Source organism: Sorex fumeus, unplaced genomic scaffold, assembly GCF_029834395.1.
Source record: "Sorex fumeus unplaced genomic scaffold, SorFum_2.1 ptg000008l, whole genome shotgun sequence".
Lineage (NCBI taxonomy): Eukaryota > Metazoa > Chordata > Mammalia > Eulipotyphla > Soricidae > Sorex > Sorex fumeus.
This window is the reverse complement of record NW_026606065.1, coordinates 15,990,916-16,012,384: the sequence shown is the minus strand read 5'-3', so window position 1 is coordinate 16,012,384 and position 21,469 is coordinate 15,990,916. Positions and strand designations below refer to the sequence as shown.

The 21,469-nt window shown below is 34.3% G+C and overlaps 1 protein-coding gene and 1 non-coding gene across 5 annotated transcripts in view; both read left to right on the top strand.

The window, feature by feature from the left end:
* The window catches only part of ADGRB3 (adhesion G protein-coupled receptor B3), a 799,823-nt gene that overhangs the window by 14,941 nt on the left and 763,413 nt on the right, over positions 1–21,469 (top strand). The window lies entirely within an intron of this gene.
* Positions 19,288–19,394, top strand: LOC130019464 (U6 spliceosomal RNA). Its single transcript, XR_008791792.1, has one exon. It is a non-coding gene; the product is annotated as a U6 spliceosomal RNA (small nuclear RNA).

Genomic DNA, 21,469 nt, shown 5'->3' with positions numbered 1-21,469 from the left:
AAAAGTTCTTTTTTTTCTGAATTTCTCTTTAATTTGAACTTTATATTTAGGCAATGCACACACACACTCACACACATATGTAGTAATATACATATATACATGTGTGTTTGTATACCTGGCAAGCTACCCGTGACGTATTCAATATGCCAAACACAGTAACAACAAAGTCTCATGATGGAGATGTTACTGGGCTCGCTCGAGAAAGTCGATGAACAACGGGAGGACAGTGTATATGTATATACACATATATCTATATTTTTTAATGGGTAATGCATAACCAATATAACCGATGTATGTTGTATACTGGCTGCTTTGGAATGTGTTTCTTATTAAGTAAGCTACGCATACTAACGATAATGTAAAGAGAGCACCTTTGGAGGACTAAGTTCCATTTATTTTGCATAATTTGTACACATAACTCTGGAAAACCTTCAAATACCTTCTCTGCACTCTAGCCTGAGAAATTTCAGTTTATTTTGGCTGCCCAGAAAGATCAGCTCTCTTTACAGATATGGAGGCCTGTGGGTAGTTCTCTCTGATTCGCCCTCACTTCTCTAACTTAGAAGGCAAATGGTGAATATTTCAAGTGGTGCCTGAGCAATTGCCCAAGTAGAGTGACTGTTTTATGTTTCAATAGACTTAATTTCAAATGTGATACACATTAAATAGCTACAGAGCAGCTATTTAGTCTGCAGAGCCTAATGCTTTAAATTGTCACAGAGCCAAATCTGCTGCTTTAAAAATGTTTGCATTCTGTCTGATTAATGATATCTCTGGAGTTTTCTGATGACCAAGTTTTGGTATTGAATTAGCTATATGAAATAAATGAATCCAAGGCTTCATAAATATTATGTGTGCTTGCCTCTGGTCTCTGCATCCTGTGACCACAGAAACCACAAAAATGGAATGATGGAAGTTTGGCAGCAGAATCTATTATATAGAGAGAACTGACTCTGGTGATAGAAATACGTGAATGCAGAATATGAATTAATAGGATTTGATCCTGACCAATGAAATTCTTTTCTAAATAAAAGGCAATATATAAGGCGATTTTGAAAAGTAGAGCTATTAAGTTGATATGGGCAGGAGATCTAGAACCCTGTCTAATTAGTTTCTTCTTTTTTCCTATGTTGGTACCAGGCGAGTCAGCTTAAAAGACCTTGGCAGAACTATTAATGTTTGCAAACCTATATGAAGCCATATAAGAAAAACAAATTTTAAAAATGTCCTTCCTCCGAAAAAAAAAAAATTTGACATTTCGGAAACTGAAACTGAAACTCAAGCATCTATGAAAATCAAGCATCTATTATTTAGAATTGTCAATGCTGACAAACTTTTTACTATGTTTTAATCAGCTGTTTCAATTGTGGATGTGTGGACAATCAAAATAATTCAAAATAATTTTCATTGTCATGATAACTAATTTAATTGAAGAGATTTGACATTTTGCAACTGAATATTTTGGGCAAGAACACATCAACAAAGAAAGGAATTAGCATGAACATGATCCAAACATAATACATCACAAAATGTTTTAAAAAGGGCTTCTAAAATATTCAAAAATTAAAGTTAAATCCAAGAGAACGTTGAAATATTGTTCATGTTCACCCTGGAAAAACATATGTGACCAAGACATATAACTGTAGTAAGCACAGGTCATTGCTGTAGTGGTGAGATCTAAAAGAGAAGTTTTAGGGGCTGTAGTGATAGCACAGTGGGTAGGCCTCGAACGCGGCCAACCCGGGTTCGATTCCCAGCATCCCATATGGTCCTCTGAGCACTGCCAGGAGTGATTCCTGACTGAGTGCAGAGCCAGGAGTAACTCCTGAGCATTGCCGGCTGTGAACCCTCCCCCCCCCAGTAAATAAATAAAGTAATTAATTAAATAAAAGAGAAGTTTTGGAATCCAGATGACTAGAGACAAAAAAGAAAGTTGAGGCGCTAAACTTGAGGTCCTCAAAGAGAGAGGACAATCTCATTCCAAGAGAATCTCAAGAAAGTGTTTATGAGAAGTACTAGAGATGGGTTATATGTATGTTTCTTATTTGACAGGTGTGAGGCATAAAGGGAAAAGGATGTCCTAACTCATCTCTGATCTAAGCATATGTTTTCATTACACTACGGGCTTCATAAAGACAAGGCAACAACATTAATGTCCGAGAGGAGAGAGAGCAAATGACCACCAGACTGAATGAGAAATTGCAGAGAGGTAACAGTGTGCTTATGGGATACTCCTTAGATGGCAAAAAAGATATCTGAGAGATATAGTATAGAAGCTTGAAAGCTTGCAGACAAGTTGAGAATTAGGTTAAGATAAAACTGATTATCACACCAGGAATGGAAGAGGAAGGGTATAAAGAAATATCAAGGGGCCGGAGAGATAGCAGAACAGATAGGACGTTTGCCTTGCACGGGGCTGACCTGGGTTTGATCTCCGACATCCCATATGGTCCCCCAAGCACCGCCAGGAGTAATTCCTAAGTGCAGAGCCAGAAATAACCCCTGAGCATCAGTGGGTGTGACCCAAAAAGCAAACAAACAAACAAACAAAAATATCAAGCACAGACACATGCAGGATATAGGACCCTAAACAAATGAAGAGTTCTGTTTTAATACAAACTGTAGAAAAATCAAAATTACAATTCTGTGCTTTTCATGTGCATGACACTGATAATAGAGGAGATGATTGAGGTGTCGTTAGGTGCTCTTTACAAAATTCTAGTTTCTACCTTTCTGGGTACACATGGGAATTATGGACCTGACTTTCTTGTTATTGGATGGAATTGTACTAAACAGTGACCAGTGAATTGCAGAAGCTGGTATAAATTTTCTTGCTTTTGAGTTATATAATTGCATTGCTCTAATAAGATAATACAGACCATTTTACCTGTGGGAGATAGCTTAACTTCCAGAGCAAGGGCTTCTTGGTGTGCTGAGTTCGCCATGTATGTTTGAAATGAGACGCAATTCTGTAGCCATAATATTGCTAATCTGCTGGAGGTAAAGTATTAAGATTTTTTTCTGTGTGAGACTGGATAAATTGTCGATTGCCGTTGTCTCTGAAGCCAGAGTTATCCTGTTCAAATTTAGAGTCTCGTCGGGAAGACTGGGAAGTAGTTGTGGTGACTAAGAGTGGTAAAAGATGATGAGGCGCATTGGTGATCTTGTAAGTGTGATGACCGTATTGTATTTTGGATGGGAGCACTCACCCATGCATTCCACAATATGCTCTAAATTAGTTGTAAATGAATTTCCTTGTAGCATCTAAAATTCGTTTTAGGGCTTTGAAAAAATTCTCTTTGTTAGTATTTTAACCTAATTAAAATTAGTGCTAAAATAGATATGGAGACCATCATTTGCATATTTGTTGAAGAAATTATTTGGGGTTTTCTGTATCTCTAGATTTACTCATCTTAGATAAGAGAAGGTCTTTAATATTTTTCTGAGAAATCATTTTCTACAGCCAAACGGGGAACTTTTATTTTGGCATGGCAATTCTTGCTGAAAGTGTAAAACACACACACAGACACACACACACACACAGACACACACACACACACACACACACCCTTGTCATGTTCCCTGTTCCTCATTCTCCCTTTGTATTTTTTCCTTTTTTTCTTCTTGCTTTTCAATTCCCAGCTCTGTTCCTCCTTTGTTCCTTATTATTTTTTTTTTCGTGTGACACATAGGCTGTGATTTGTGCATGTTGATCTATAGATTCGGTATTACCATAATGTACACAGAATCTGTTCTCAATATACTTGTAGGTGTTTTTGTAAACCAATATTTATATGGCTGTTCATGGGGAGCTTGTAATCACTTAGTAAGTACTGCTTCATTAATCTTAACAATTTTCTTGTGAGGTTAATTATGTAGCAATAATTAACCTCCTCTTTGAGTAGGTGGGCTTTTGTCACATTGAGAAGTATTCTTACCTCCCATGAGAAGCGGGAGTGAAAAAGTAGGAAGCTGTGAGGTAAATACAAGCCTTTGTGAGTTTCTTTGTGGGGAGGATACTGCTCTGCTTTGCATTAGTTCCGAGGCGGAGTATACTAGAGAGTTTATTCTACCTTTCATTATTTCCTTGGTTTTCATTTCTCATGAATTCTAACAGATGCATTTCTGGATTCCCAGATTGTAGAGGCCCCTGAAAAACAGAGAAATAAGTCAACATTTTGTCTTGTTTTTTATTCTTCTTATGTCTGCACAGCAGAGCGTGGCAAGCTCTCCGTGGCATATTCGATACGCCAAAAACTGTAACAACAGGTCTCACAATGGAGAAGTTACTGGTGCTCGCTCAAGCAAATTGATGAACAATGGGAGGATGGTGCTGCAGTGCCACAGTGCTACATATCCGATGCTAAAGAAATTTCAGTGATGAAATCAATTGCCAATTTGCTTTCCATATGTTTATATCTACTATGTTGGGCACACATATTTATATGTTTATTCACTTACACATGAACTTCTTCTGGCTTCAAATGATTATGGGCAGTATGTAAAAGTGTAATTAAAAAAAGGTAAACATCAGATTTTGAGACTGTGTTTCCTGTTAAATTGCATCGAATAAATATTTGTAAAATTTCAGTTTCATGAGAATTAAGTAAGAGAAGATACTAGGAATTCTCTAAGTAGTAATCTTTGATTGAGGCTTTAAATTTTAATTTGAAAATTCACTTCCGATCTTTTTCATAAATACATTCCCAGCTATTCTTTGGATCATCCTCAATATGAGAAATTTAAGGTGCACTTTAGTATTTTAAGAGTAAAAATTATTCTGAACAGTTTCTAAAAGTTGAGAATAAATTTAAATTTCAAAATCAATTAGTTTTGGGCCAGAGAGATAACTCAAGGGACCTGAACACAGACCTCTTATGTGGGAGACCTGAGTTGAGTTCTGGCACTGTGTGGTTTCCCCAAGTGCTGAGCTGGAAATAGCCCCAGGGAACACACAGACAAACCCGAACATTTCTGGACTTTAACATTTCTGGGCTGACTACCTGTTTTTTAGGCAAGCTCAGGGCGTCATATGGGGTTTGGTGGGTCAAATCAAGTTTGGCCACATGCAAAGCAACATACAACATCCGTTGTACTATCATTCCACACATTTTATAGCTATACATTAAATTTAAAATTCTATGTACTTCTTTTTAGAAGGTAATTTTGGGGTAAAATAAAAAGACAGTATCGTAGTGATGCAGATTTTGACTTCCTGGATTCTAAAACCCATTTTCCGTTCCTAAAACTTGATGATCCTGAGAATATTATATAATCTTTAACTCATTTGTGAATAAGGGAGGATTTTAGTGTAACAACTGAAAGGTTAAATTCACACAACTTTAAAGTAGTATAAATTCTGGATTATAATAGTATAATTGCAAATTGCCAATAAATGTTAACTCTCATTAATTGATTGTCTTTAACCCCCTTAGTGAATTAGATTTCTTTAAAAGAACAATGAAATTTTGGATCATAATGAAAAGTAGTCAATTTATTTTATCGACCTCCCCCAAACTAAAATGTTTTCTGGATCATTTAGTCAACATACATGAACTGTATTTCTAATTTTTTATTTCCATTAAATACATGATGAAGGAAAGTATAAATTAGGCTATTTTATCCATTGTCCTTTACTCCTCATTTCAACAATGAATCATTCTCTTTACACCATTATTATGTTTTCCTTTTAAAATTACTAGTCAGTGACACAGTTTGTTTTGATAGAGGGTTATTGCCTTGAATATTTTTCACTTGAAGTTCTGGATTCACTCTAATCAGAAAGTGTCCACTGTATTTTGACCTTCTGAGCAACTTTATTTTCTGAGTACTTTTCCCTAACCGTTTACGTTCTTTTGATATACTCCTTTTTTTTTCTAGTAGTATGAATATTGGATTCGCATTTTTTGGGGGGTAAAGAATTTTAAATCTATATTCTGATTTTTTAAGATTGATGTGCATGTCAAAATGAAGCAAACTGTACTTTACATCTTGGCTGTCTGAGTCCCTTTTTTTCCTTTTATCAGACCGAGCTCCCTGAAAAATATCCTGCTTGCTACATTTAACATTTGTTCTAAGGCTTAATGTAAGAAAATATCAATAAAATATAAATCCATATTATATTTTTCAAAGATTTTACATTTGCACTTTCAATTTTATAGAAGTTTTATTTGGCCACTACAAACAAGAGAATTAGCAATGTGACATTAGATTTTTAATTCTATGTACAGTTCTTTGTATTTGCAAGAAAACTTGAAATAGAAGACTGCATCACTGTGTTCTGGAAGAAATTTGTCATTACCATCTGAGTAACCAGGAATGTCACATCCTCTCAGAGAGAAAACTTCAGTTTGTCTGATTTATATTTATAATCATATATATTATATATAATCATAGATATAAATTAATAATTTATATATTTTGTCTTTTTTGATTATAAATATAAATCATAAAACTGAATCTCAGGATTGAAGGGAAAGTTAAATTAAGATACAAGAAAGCTGTTTTGAAAATGAACAGTAATATTCAACAATGTTGGTGTTATTGCCAAGATTAACTTATAAAACCCAGCTCCCAGAAGCACGTGGCCACAAATGCGGCCGAGCGACATTTTTTTGTGATATCTTATTATCTCATTCCTACTTTGGACAAACTGGCAGACTACCGAATGTAACCTTCCCACACGGCAGAGTCTGGCAAACTCCCCGTGGTGTACCCAATATACCAAATACCAGTAACAATGATGGGTCTCATTCTCCTAACACTGAAAGAGTCTTGAATATGGCACTTTTTAAAAAATCTCAGGGCTAGGACGAAGGAGACATTACTGGGTCCTGCTTGAGGCTATTGACGAACAACAGGATGGTCGTGATCGTAAACTTATACATTAGATTGAATGTTGATTTAGCTCAGTGGTATGGATGGTCCTACCCTATGATAACAAACACAAATTATCAAATGAATTTTTGGACCTGAAATTTTTAGGTAAGAATCTGCTCTGTCATTCGGAAAGCATTCTTTCCTCTTAGTTTTATTGCTTCCCCCATCCCAGTAAGGCAAGAAATACTTGTTTGGGATTTTACATGGAGAGAGCGTAGTTTAATTTCCAGTTCTTCCTCTAACTTGGGAACCTTGGGAAGAATATTTCAGATATGTACACCACCTTTGCTAAGTCTGTAAAATAAAGTTCAGCTTTGTGCCATTTTATTGCACACTTTAATTCTTAATGTAAACATCTTGTTAATCTCATATCATTTGGAAATGGCTACTTATTTATTTATTTATTTATTTATTTATTTTTGGCTTTGGGACCACACCTGATAGTGCTCAGGCCTTATTCCTGGCTTTGCTCCGAAATCACATCCTGGAAAAGCTCAGGGAACAGTATATGAGATGCCTAGAATAGACCTTGGGTCAGCAGTGTGCAAGGCAAGCACCCTTCCCTCTGTACTTTTTCTTCCTGCACTATTTCTCAGGCCCAAGGGAATCTCTACTTTAGTTACCATTAATAGATAGTTACTAATTACAGTGATTATTTTGAAGAGAATCCAAAAGGACCAGCAACATATATGCCTTTTATTTATTTTAGATTTGCTTGCTTCTATATTTATGATCAAATATTAGAGAACATCTTGTTGTGTGTAGGAACAAATATAGATATTCTTGCATAATCTTCACAGAAACTCTATAATGTTTCTATTATTACTATTCCTAAATTTTAGATGAGAAATTGGAGATATAGAAGTTCAGTAAGTTGCTGAGAAAAGTACAGGGCTGAATCTGAATCCTTCTCCTATACCTTTTATTTTGCAAAGAATTAAATAAGGCACAGATAAAGCATTCTGTAAAATCAAATACTATAAAATATTTTTATTAATTCAAAGATCCTTCATTCTGTCCTTTGTAACTATCAGATGTTTTAAAAATAGAATTTTACTTTGAACACTTGAAAGGATGTATTCTTACATATACCTCATATATTTGGTAGTCTTTAATCTGTTATGCTCACTTCAATTCCTAGCCTTTGTCAGACTGAGTCTTATTGTTGAACTTTCTTTAACCAAGTCCATTATTCAAATAACTCTCCAGTTGCTTATCTTGTAGGGAATATCCAAGTGATTAAAATAGGATTGAGTTTGATCTTCTATGCATTGTTATTGAGTTATTGTTACTCATAAGCATAAATTTTGATTTGAAATTATTGTAAATATTTGTCTAGATATAAGTATAGTTAATTGAAAATAATTTTTCATAAACATACAAATTTCTTTGGTTATCCGAGTACAGATGTTAAATAATGTAGGTTTAATTACCATGAACTTCACTTAGCACAACATTAACATGAATAGGTGCTTTAATCTTTTCTATAATTGCTATCAAAGAAGATCAAAGTAAAATTCTAATTACAGTGATTTTTTGATATAAGTTAATGATCTTAAGCTGGGAAAATGCCACTTAAATGAGACAAATAGCTTATAGTTTGATTAAGCTTCTGTATTAATAAGAAATACAGAATACTTACAAAGAAAACAGGTGAAAAGTTTATTCCTTTACTCTGAATATTTAATTTAAATTTGCCTCTAAAATAATTATGATAATCTTTACAAATTATCCCATTTAGTTTCTTTTGGCACTGAAGATGAAGGCAGTTTGTTAGAAAAAAAGATTATATCTCAAAACTTTTTAAGTAAAACATGCTTTGTGAATTTTCTCAACTGTGATAAAACTCAAATACAGAAAATTAAGCTGATGCCAATCTTTCTTTTTAGATGATAGTGATTCAATGTTTGGGGGTATGTAATGGTTTCTTGAGAGGAAGTAATCAAAACAAAATTAGTTTTCTTCATAAAGAGAACAGCTATTTCATTTTTTCTAAGAAGGGGAATTAGAGACTTTATTTAGGTCAATGTCAGTCATAGAATAAAATGAGGGAAAGATAGCTGAAAAAATTAAGAGGTAAATATTCCATTTGAAGACTCAAGCTTTATTTTTTATTCTAATTTTTTAATATTTCTTTGATTTTCTACTTGTCCTCCTCCTCCTCCTCCTCCTCCTCCTCCTCCTCCTCCTCCTCCTCCTCCTCCTCCTCCTCCTTCTCCTTCTCCTCCTCCATCCCTCTCCTTCATTTCTGCCTCCCAGGCAGTGGTTGGAGGGTACTCCTGGTGATACTACACCGAACAGCCCTAGTTCAGTGCTAGGGCAAGAGGATGCTATGCATCTCAGGCCCTGTGGTGTTAGGGATCACTAGGGGCATACATGGGGCAGTACTTGGTGAATCATGTGGTACCAAAGACCAACAGTGCCTGACCCATATGCTCTCTGCCCTGGCCCCCACATTTATAATTGCTAGGAAAATGTTATCCCCATATAAAATTTTATTGTGTTTTTAATTCAGTTTTTATAGGTAGTATGCTTTTCTTCAGGCCAAAATGCAATTTATATTATAAACCCTAATATCAATTGTTTTTATACTCCATTTCAAGATGAATTTTATTTGAATTAGTCTAGAATTCTTATGCTAATTTTGCAGCAGGAATTTAGGTACATGATTAAAATATTCTTGCATTTGCATAATTTAGCAGATTAAGAAGAAGAATTTAGACAAACATTTCAAGGCAATTTACTTGTTTTGAACATCTGGTTCACAGCTGGAGTAATGAAAGTTAACACAGCAGTAACCATCTTTTACACTGATCCCCCATGCACAAACACTAGGAAGGATTAACTACTATTAATTCTTGCTTTCTATGGTTTAAGTAGGGGTTTTGCTAAAATAGGAAAAGAAGATTTGAGAAATCTAAACTGTAGAATGTCAGCTGAAATTTATATACAAAAAAGTGAGTAACACTTGTTAAAATCAGTTTTCAACTTCATTACTATAAATTGGGAACAAGAAAGCTAACGCTTTCTTTGGAGAGAGTCATGGTTGAATTTAACTAAAATTCAATAAGCTTATTTTCAGTGCACGGTTGCAGTAATCACAAATGTGATATTGTATAGAATCTTAATTTTGAGTATATTGGTTAATTAGTACTAAGAACACAGCTTTAAAATATTTTAAATATTTGCTGAAATATAATTTTGATATATCACATATAGTATGTACATGTGTTTTTATACTTCACTTTTACCTTTGCAAATGAATCTATTTAAGTGTATCCTAGTTTTAGTATATTGGTAATGTTAGAATTCTCTCAGTTAGACATTAATATGAACTGAAATGCAATCCTGAACAATTTTATAATGCTCTATCTCATGGTGAGTCAATAAAAATAAATAAAATGAAAGATTAAAATGAGCTTTATGCATAGATTCCAGTTAAAGCAGTTAATTTTCTAATTTATTTTTAAATAAGGAATCGGTATAATCTTAATTATTATATAGCACCAGAAATTGCATTGTGAGTTGTTCTTTTTAGATATGCAGTCACTTTCTTTTGATATCCTTTCTTTACGTCTTACTCAAATATATTAATTTATGAACATATGTAAAATATAGTTAATAATTAAATGCAATTAAAGTTCAGTTGAGGGGCTGGGGCAATACTACAGTGGGCTTGGTATTTGCCTTGCAGTGGCCAACCCAGGTTTGATTTCTGGTATCCCATATCACTCACCAAGTACCAACAGGAATAGTTACTGACTAGAGAGCCATGAGTAACCCCGGAGATTGCTGGATGTGCACCCCAAAACAAAATAAAACATAAAAGATCAAGTTGAAACTTGTATAAGATAATCAAAACAGAAAAAGTCTCATCTCTAGCAAAATACTTCAGTAGTAGGTAGTATTGTAGCACTATAGCACTGTCCTCCCATTGTTCATCCGTTTGAGTGGGCACCAGTAAACTCTCCATTGTGAGAACTTGTTGCTACTATTTTTGGCATATTGAATAGGCCACAGGTAGCTTGCCAGGCTCTGCTACGCGGGCAGGATACTCTTGGTAGCTAGCCGGGCTCTCTGAGAGGGATAGAGGAATTGAACCCGGGTCGGTCATGTGCAAGGCAAACGCCTTACTATCTGTGCTGCCGCTCCAGCCCACTTCAGTAGTATAGCAAGATATATTTTATATACTTTTATATACTTGATTTTAGGCTCTTGTCAAGAAATAGTATTTAGTATTGCCATGTGTTCTCTTTTGGAAAAAGTGCATTTAATTTGTGCTATTCTAATATATACTTAATTGATACATTCTGTAATTCTTGCTATATAATATAACAATTGCATATATGTGTTTGATATGTATGTAAGTCGAATAATTTTCATGAACATTTTTGTTCTCAGTCTAACACCATTTTGTAAAAAATGCAATTTATATAAAATATGTATGCAGTTGTTCACAAATATATAATTATTAGGCAATATATTATTACTGGATCATACTTAGTGTAAACTGAGTTCAATCATATTAGATAGCAAAATCAAAAACATCTATATCTAAGAAATATGTCTAGGTATAGTATTTTATAAACTTGCTATGGCAAACATATGTTTATCTTGTATATTATGTTCCTAATATATGAACAAGAGTCATAATATAAAAGATAAAATATTATCTCATAATGAGTTTTTTATTACTGAAAGAAGGAGACATTTCAGATATTCAAAAAGTAACCGATCAGTATAGGGATGTTCATTAGGATTTGAGGTAGATTTTTCAGATATTGTCAGGGTTATCATATGGGTAAAGGAAGCAGTTTGGACAGAGTTACATAAAGGAATGTATGAACTGTAATTGAGATTGGATTATAAAAGATGTGGGCTCCTCAGGATTTCGATAGTACTAATCAGAGAGTTTTTTATTCAGGCAAGGCAACTACAGTTTTAGTTTGAAAGCAAGTGGGGAGTTTTTGAAGGAATTTGATGAAGGGCAGGAGAGGCAGGCAAGGTTCACCATGAAAGAGAGGTTGAATGACATTTAAGTCAGTAGATTTTAACTATATGGGAAAAGGGATAGGAATCAATACCTTTGAGAGACCGAGTTATGGTGCTCTGCACTAAAATCCAGCGCCGAAATGTATTTGAAAAGTAGTGATGAAATCATGTAATCTGTTTGGATATTTAAAAAGTCATAAAATAATAAACTTTTAAATTTGGTATCAGAAGGAAAGTAAAGGCCCTAATGAAATTGGCATGTTGGGAATTTGTAAGCTGGCTCATGTTGAATCAAGCATGGTTCAAAAATAATGGATTTAGAATTTAACATGTAATTAAATTCACAATAAAAGGTAAAAGGTAAAGGCCCTCCCGTTGTTCGTCGATTTGCTCGAGCGGGCCCAGTAACGTCTCCATTGGAGACTTTGTTGTTACTGTGTCTGGCATATCGAATACGTCACGGGGAGCTTGCCAGGCTCTGCCGTGCGGGCGAGATACTCTCGGTAGCTTGATACCCTGTTGAAAAAACAAGCGGACTTTTTAAAAATTATTATTACTCTCCTATGTAAGCGCAGTGGGATTTGCTAGAGGAAGAATTAGTTCAATTTGCAGTGTGGGATATGACTAGGTGATAGAACACATTCCTCATACATTTGAGTCCCTAGTTTGATCCCTAGAACCACTGTATGTAAAGAAAAGAAAGAAAGTAAGCTTTGGGATTATAGTTTAGGTGTACAAAAGAGAAATCTATGGAGTTTCGAATAGTTCCTTTCATTTGCACATAATAATTTTGAGGAGGGAAATGGGAAATAATTGTATAAAGTCTTAATATTCAGAATAATAATTTATTTTATGTGATTAAAAATATGACAGTAACCGAGTAAATCTAGGTGAAATCATTGGCACTCCTCAAGAATAGTCAAGTGGGGTGGCAGAAAAACAAAATGAAATGAAGAGGACAACAGGCAAAGAGCATTGTTTGCAGCATGTGACAGACCCTGGTTCAACCTTAATACTTAAATGGTTCCATGAGAACTGCCAGGAGTGAACCTTGAACACTATTGGGTGTGACCCCAAAACCAAATCAAGCCAATAAGAACAAGAGGAAGAACAACAACAAAATAACAACTTAAGACAAGTAAAATTTAACTTTTTAATAAAAATTTAAAAACTATTTTCATAGGACATATTCTAGGATTGTAATTTTCCCTAGATGATTTAAAAATTAATAAAGTAAAATTGTGCTATATAGGGTAAAAGTCAAGAATAGTCAATCTACATGACTAAATTTCTAAAGATTTTATTCTAATATCTTTGTATACAGAAGTGGCAAATGCGTATTTTTAAAATAATGTTAAAATATAAAATCCACCCATTACATAAAGCATATGCCATAGTTATTAACAGTAGCATTTTAATCTATTAAAATGTATATGTATACATTAAATATATAAGGGACTCTTGAAAATAAGAGTGGTTTTATTGACTGTGGTTTTATTGACTATAAGTTGACTATAGAATAACTATTCCAAAGTTATTCATTTATAGAGGAAAAGAAAAGAAAACAAATTCACATCTGAGAATTAAAAATTGATAGTATTTGTAGCATGAAAATGTCTTTTATATTTCTATTTTAGATATAATATTGCTTGTTAAATAGATAATAAAGTTTTATCATATTAATCTCTGAATTTCAACCAGAAATATGAAATAACAAAAATAAAATGATAAGAATAAAAGCAACTTACATATTTTAAAATTGCAATTAATTTTCTCCTAAAGTTTCATAAATGGGTAGGACACTTGACTTTAGGGAATTATTTGGATGACATACATAAAAAAGAAGTTATGGCTTTGGTTCATTATGTAATTTCCATAAAAACTGTAACTACTATTTTCCTTTCAGTTCTATTTTCGAAAATCATTTCAAGTAGTTCCTCATTTTGTAGTTATATTTTTCCTTCTAAGAATATATGATTTATAAAAAAATTCACAATAACTAGCATTTTATATAATACAAATAATATTTTTACGTAGCACTGCACTGTCCTCCCATTGTACATCGATTTGCTCGAGTGGGCAAATATTTTTATATTTAAAACAATTTAAAATTTTTGTGAATCACTTTAGGAATTGAGTAATAGGTTTAAATTATTAAAACCCATGTGACTAATTTTGTACCTCTTATTTTGCCTTGTTTCCAGAGATCTACTTTTAATATCTTCATGTGCTCTGTCCATTGAAGAAAATGCATTGGATGAATTCAAAGTTATTATAAAAGAAACATGGTCCCTTAAAATTATAGGATTCAGAATTGCCTACTGGAAATCGTGCCTCTTTTCTTTGGAAGCCATTAATGGCTTTGAATAAAAATAATTGTAATATGCCAGAAATTTCACTGCTATCAATAAGCACATTGCCTTGATTTCAACATTGGTTAAATATACAGACCTTAAAGATGTATTTCGACTGTTTCACTTTTCTGTAGAAACTTCATTGTTGAAATGTAAAATTGAAAGATGATTCAACTATCCCAGTATACTACGGATTATAATCCTTAGAGTTATGTTATCTGTGTATTACAAGTAGCCTAATAAAAACATCTGCAGCATGGCAATTTTTATACAATTTATTTTTTACTAAAAGCATGAGCATCAGTAAGAAAATAACCCCGTCATCAAGATTTTGAACATAAAAATTCCATTCATAGACTAAAAAGATTATTTTAAAATTGAACAAAATATACTAAGTGATATTTGTCATTCTGTTAATGATCAGTTTTCTCATTTGTCCTGATTTATGTTATTTCCTTCAGTATATTTCAAAGGAATTTATTTGTGAATACGATTTTAGAATAAATAATTTTAATAATTTTACCATTGTAAGTACCATCACTGAATTGATGGCCCATATGCTCAAAACTATTTTTGAATAATAAAAAAATGTTTGTATTGGGAAAATTATATTTGCTCTTTAGCATAAACTATGTGGCATTCTTATGTTTCTCTGCCGTGCTAGTTGATAAAAGGTTAAGCACAGCATTCAAGGACTCACAATGGCAGAACTCCCAGAAGAAGAGCACTTGGTCTCCTGAGATTGTGCCCTTTCCTTAAAGTATTTGCTGAAAAGCTACATAAGAGAAAGTATGAGAAAGGGGATTTTTCAGGGGTGGAGAGAATGTGCTTGCAAATGAGTTAAGTTGGAAAAGCCTTCAGCAAGGTATGTAGTTTTACATATACTACCTACCGAACAGCTATGTTGACATTTAGTGAAACTGGAACACGTGCAGTATTTGAGGCCATAATAATAACAAAAGGGCCAGGAGATAGTATACATTTAAGTTCTATCTGTGACAGCATTTGGCCTCCTGAGCATCTCTGAAAGTGGCCCTCGAGACCCCTGAGCACTGTCAGTGTGGCCTTATGGTCTTGTGAAAGCTTAGGGTCTCAGCTTCACTGCATACTTGGGTCCAAGCTTTGACTTTGACTCACCTGACCAGTTCACTGAGTTTCTCTGGAAGAAGTTCTGGAACTATTAGAGAAGTCACTATATATATAGATATACATACATATATATACTGTATATATACATACTGTATATATTGTACATACACTGTATACATATATAATATATACAATGTGTATATATAATATTTTATACACTGCTTGTGAATAAAAACATGCAAACATATTATTTATATTCTTTTATTTAAGTAAAAATAATAATAATAAATATCCTTAGAATTTATCAACTTCACTGTCACCATTTAGTTGGGACTTCTGAAACGTTTAATGCATTTTGACATTTGAGCGACAAAATTCTTTTACCTGAATTTTGCCATTGTCTAGTTTCAGGTTTTTTAACAGAAATTTATGAACATTTGTGAATGTTAAAACATTAATTTCACTTGAACTTAATAAGCATAGTTGGTTGACTACTCCAGAAAAATGATAAATATTCTTGATCTAAAAATAATGGAATTTTGGTCGACTTGTGTTCAAGATAATTAAGGTATTTAGTGTAAAGAATTTACATTTGTTTGAAGAAAACAATATCAGTCTAATTAATATGATCATTTGTTTATTTTTGAACCATGTCCAGTGATGCTTATGTGCAATTCAAAGATTTTTGCTCAGGACTCCTTCCGAGGGTTGCCTGTGCCCAACCCTGGCCTCCCTAAAGTAAAGCATAAGCTCTCCCTTTTTGAACTAGATCCTAACCTCAAATTAGTATGATTTACGGATTATTTTATAATATTGTCAGTAATGGGCTGGAGCAATAGCACAGCGGGTAGGGCGTTTGCCTTGCAAGCGGGCAACATGGACGACCCGAGTTCGATTCCTCCACTCCTCTCAGAGAGCCTGGCAAGCTACCGAGAGTATCTCGCCCACATGGCAAAGCCTGGCAAGCTACCCGTGGCGTATTCGATATGCCAAACACAGTAACAAGTGTCACAATGGAGACGTTACTGGGCCCGCTCGAGCAAATCAATGAACAACGGGAGGACCGTGACAGTGACAGTGATTCTCAGTAATAGTCCATGGATAATTATAGTTGTTGTTTAGTGGTTCCAAGATTATTGTACAGTAAATACTTGTAATCAGTGTGTACATTCATATAGGACCGATGCTTCTTTTTATTTTCACTTTAAAGGTGAAAAGTCAAATGTAATAAAAATGAGAGTTAGGTCAGAGCAGTAGCACAAGAAGTAAGTTACTTCCCTTGCTTCCAGTCATCCTGGTTTGGTTTCTGACATTGCATTTGGTTCCCCATGCACCATGAGGGGTCAGTCCTTGAACACAGACTCAGGTGTAGCCCTGAATACCTCTGGGTGGTACTTGGTGCTTGACTACTCATAATACCATAAAATTAAAATTTTAATCACTTAGCACTGTAGCACTGTCCTCCCTTTGTTCATCGATTTGCTTGAGCAGACACCAGTATGGTCTCCCTTGTGAGACTTGTTCCTGTTTTTGGCATATCAAATACGCCACGAGGAGCTTGCCAGGCTCTGCCGTGCAAGAGGGATACTCTAGGTAGCTTGCCAGGCTCTCCGAGAGGGACAGAGGAATAGAACCCGGATCAGCCCTGTGCAAGGCGAACGCCGTACCCTCTGTGCTATTGCTCCAGGTCAAAAATTTTAATATTACACATTAATGTAAAATATAACAAAGTGCTTGAACATTTCAATTTTCATACAGAAAGAAGATTTGCATATGAAAATGCATATTGCATGTCTTTCTTTGCATTGAGTGAGAAGTAATGTGCTGTCTGTTCAACCCAAGGTGTAGCACTCATAAAGCAATCTTTAGAAATCCAGTCAAAGGAATTTACTTCTTAGAACTGAGAAAATCAGATAGAGTTTATTTACAGTAGACACCATAGCAGAATTTCTCAGTTGTTAGTGTTATAGATGACACTAATAAGAGATTTTCTCAGTAAATATTTGAGAAAAATCAAATAATTTGTTGATAAAGCACAAATTTAATGTCATTTTCTTAGAAGATAATTCTAATATTTAAACTTGTTAATTTTCCTAAGTTATATTTTCATTCCAATGACTCTTTTATACACTGGTTAAAAAATGATTTTAAAAATTAGAACTCTTTATTAAGTGATTTATAAAGCTCTAAGTTAAATTTGTCAGTATTTAATCAAGAATTTACATTTAGATGTGATTTAATATAAAAAAAAGTTCTCTAGACTCTAGAAAAGAATGAGAGCTCAGTATTCATAAGGGAAGCATCACAAGAACATACATATGTAATAAACTATTCAACCCGTAACATTTGAGGACTATTTAGAAAAACCGCGAATCAAGTTAGATTTGTACTGTCAAATCTTAATGCAGCTACAGAGATAAAAGAGTCAGTGAGGTACTTGCCTTATATGTGGCTACCATGGTACACATTGAATCCTCTAGGAATAATCCCTGAAGATAGTGCCAGAAGTAAATTCAGAGAACCACCTAGTATGGCAAAAAAACAAAAACCAAAAAATCTTTTTTACATTTTTTTTATTTTATAAAGTAGTTCACAATATTTGATTACATTTAATATTCAAGCACCAATCCCATCATCATCACAAATTCCCACCACCATATTTCGGGTATTTCTATCCCAGCTCCAAAGTAGAACCAAAATAATATTTCCCTGTAAGGTTGGTTTCCTTCTATTTAAATCCCATCAAATGTGGTGCTGTACTCTTGGAGTATGGGTAGGATGTGTCCTATGAAGTGTCACATGACAGTGAATGTGGCCACAGGATTCAGGAATAAGTTCACTTTGTGGGTGAGGCTCGGCTGAGCTTGTGGAGAGCGGCAGTTAGCGGGGTGGCAGTTGAGTTCTGAAGGTTTCTGGCTGCTGCGGCTGGGTCTCCTGGGGCCTGGAACGACCTCAGCCACCACCCTCTGGGGCGCCCTGAGTGAAACAGCCTGGCACATTATCCATCGGCCTGGTTATGGCGAGCAACATGTTATGCTCCCTTCCTGAGAGAAGAACATGTGATCTAAACAAAAAAATCCTGATGCCAAGAAAAATTGTATGGATGGGTTAAATGTACATATAAATAAATGTGAACATAAAACATATAAATATGTGTAAATATCTAACATATTAGAAAAATAGTGACATTTTTGTTAACATATTTAATTGTCATAACATATGGGAGAAAATACAAAAGACATCTTCTATAAATTTTGGTGGAAAAATTTGAAAATGGAAGTTACTACATATAAAAAGTATATTATTACCCAGAAGTTTCAAATCCAAATTTCCAAATTGGTAAATATTTATAAAATTTATTTCAAGAGTAGATTTATGTTGTTAGTTTGTAAGCAATTATAAATGAACTGCTTTTCACTATACTTAGAAAATAATATTTTGCATTAATAATTTGGTTAGGAAAAAAGCCAGAATGCCCTAATGAAAAAAAAATAAGTAAATTAATAGAAAATAGATCAAAAATTAAGTCACTAATAACCACCAAATATATTAAGGTATTGAGTATTACTGGTAATGAAATATAAGTCAAACAACAATTAAGATATTTTTATGATATCAGTTTTGAATCATTAAACCAGAATTGTTTAAGAATATATTAGTGTTGGGCTGGAGAGATAGCACAGTGAGTAGGGCATTTGTCTTGTATGCAGCCAACCCAGGTTCGATTCCAGGCATCCCATATGGTCCCCTGAGCACCGCCAGGAGTAACTCCTGAGTGCAGAGCCAGGAGTAACCACTGTGCATCGCCAGGTGTGACCCAAAAAGCAAATAATAATAATAATAAAAATAATAATAATATATTAGTGTTAATAAGAATAAAACCATATGTATCTTTTCCTACTCTACTGTTGGTAAGAAATGAATGAAAAGAAAGTTGGCAATAAGTGCCAAATGTTTTAAAGTAGTTAATTCTGAGCTCGCTTCGGCAGCACAGATACTAAAATTGGAACGATACAGAGAAGATTAGCATGACCCCTGTGGAAGGATGACACGCAACTTCGTGAAGCGTTCCATATTTAAAAAAAAATGAAGTAGTTAATTCTGCATCCTAGAATATAATAAATATTTTCAGAAAAAAATCTTTATTCAGTATTTTTCGACAATTTCAGTATTTTTTATCCTTTGAAAATTTTAAGGGCTTAACTGTTAGAAAAATATTAACTATTTTATGGTAATTTTATATGATAAGTAGTATGACTTCTATCACTTGTCATCCGTTGCTCAACGATTTACACAAAGAGCCTCAAACCATTCGTTCAGTATATTGACAGAGAAGTCCGACCATCTCGTAGGTGGGCGGCTAGGCGTTCTTTTGACGTCCTGTGGAATTCAGTCGGTAACAGCTCTAGTCCAGTGGTCGTCTCTAAATCATTTAGAGAAGTAGTGTAAAATACAAAATCATGGTTTTGGATATTAAAAGTCTTAGATAAATGATCATAATATAGTAATGTTGAGTGAAACAAAGGATAACAGATTTTTTATCATATGAAATAATGGTTGATTTTAAAACATATACATATGAATAGGCTATTTGAAAGCATGATCAAATGTCTGTAGACTTACCTCTTGAATGCTATGCATGGTTTTCCATTTTCTTCCTTATGTTTCTCTTCAGCTTTCTACTATGAGTATAAAGAGCTTTTAAGAAAGTACCATATAATAGTATTAAAGATTTCCAATTCCAAAGATTTTATTTTATTGGTAAAAATACTATATGTTAAATATTAATATATTTTAAAGTTTTACTGATATATACCATAGGGGGTAAATATATGCATATATAAACACATCATTATATATAAAATATAAAACGATGATGAATTAGGAAACATTTAGTTAGGAATAACAAATTAATCCAGTGGTTTAAGCTCAAGTCTTGCTTGATAGAACTAAATGCTTATACATTTATAAGCTCTATCCTTTGTTCTACTGAAGAAGCAAAACAGCTACCCTAAGATGATTCTTTTTTTATTTGTAGCATCTGAGCTGACTTTATCCACAATAGCTGGGCACCTCAGATCTTCTCTTCAATGTCTTCAATCTCTGATAGGATAGATTGGATTTCTTTACAGCATGGTGTCTCAAGGTTCCAAAAGAGCAATAGGGACTCCCAGAGTTCTTTATGTCTGGGATTCTAAACTGCAGGTTGCTAATTTTATCTTATTTCATTTGTTAGAATAAATGTAATATGCATGCAGTTGAGTTTGTACTAGTATATTCAAGAGTCAGGAAAATATATGTATAAATGAAGGAGATGCAAAATGTTGTCCCATATTTTCTATCAAATATATGATTTCTTTACTGATAAGATAGTGAAATGTTTTAATTAGGAGTAGCTTCCCAGAAGTTTAAAGGACACAGGAGTGAGGACCTAGTAAAAGTAACCATTCCAGCTGTGTCTTGACATCTCTACAAAGACTCAGAAATATGACCAGATGGAGCTGATCTTTCCAGAGAACAGATGAGCCACTAGGTAATCCACAGAATTATGAGAAATCATGTGCATCTGTGGCTTAATCAAGTAAGTACTATCACTTAATCACTTAACTTCCCGTTAGTCGTCGATTTGCTCGAGCGGGCGCCAGTAACGTCTCCATTTGTCCCTGTCGCGTGCTAGTGTAGCCCAATGGCATCTCTTCGCTCCGGGAACATGGAGGGCCTCAAACCGATCGTTCATGATCTTGACAAAGAAGTCTGACCATCTGGTAGGTGGGCGGCCACGCGGTCTCTTGACATCCCGTGGAATCCAATCAGTAACAGCTCTAGTCCAACGGTCGTCTTTAAATCTCATTACGTGACCAGCCCATCTGATTTTCGACACCTTGGCAAATGAGACAGCGTCCCTGATCCTTGATCGTCGACGGATGTCAGAACTCCGGATTCGTTCTCTCATTTGAGTGAAACGTGATATTCCAAGCATAGCTCTTTCTATTCTTCTTTGGGAGACCTGAATGGCGTTCTCATCTTGTTTGCGTAGGGCCCAGGTCTCTGAGGCATATGTTAATGCAGGAAGAACAGTGGAATCAAAGAGATGTGCCCGGAGCCGGAGGTTCTTCGTCCTCTTAGCTATTTCTTCGACGTTCTTGAAGGCGTTC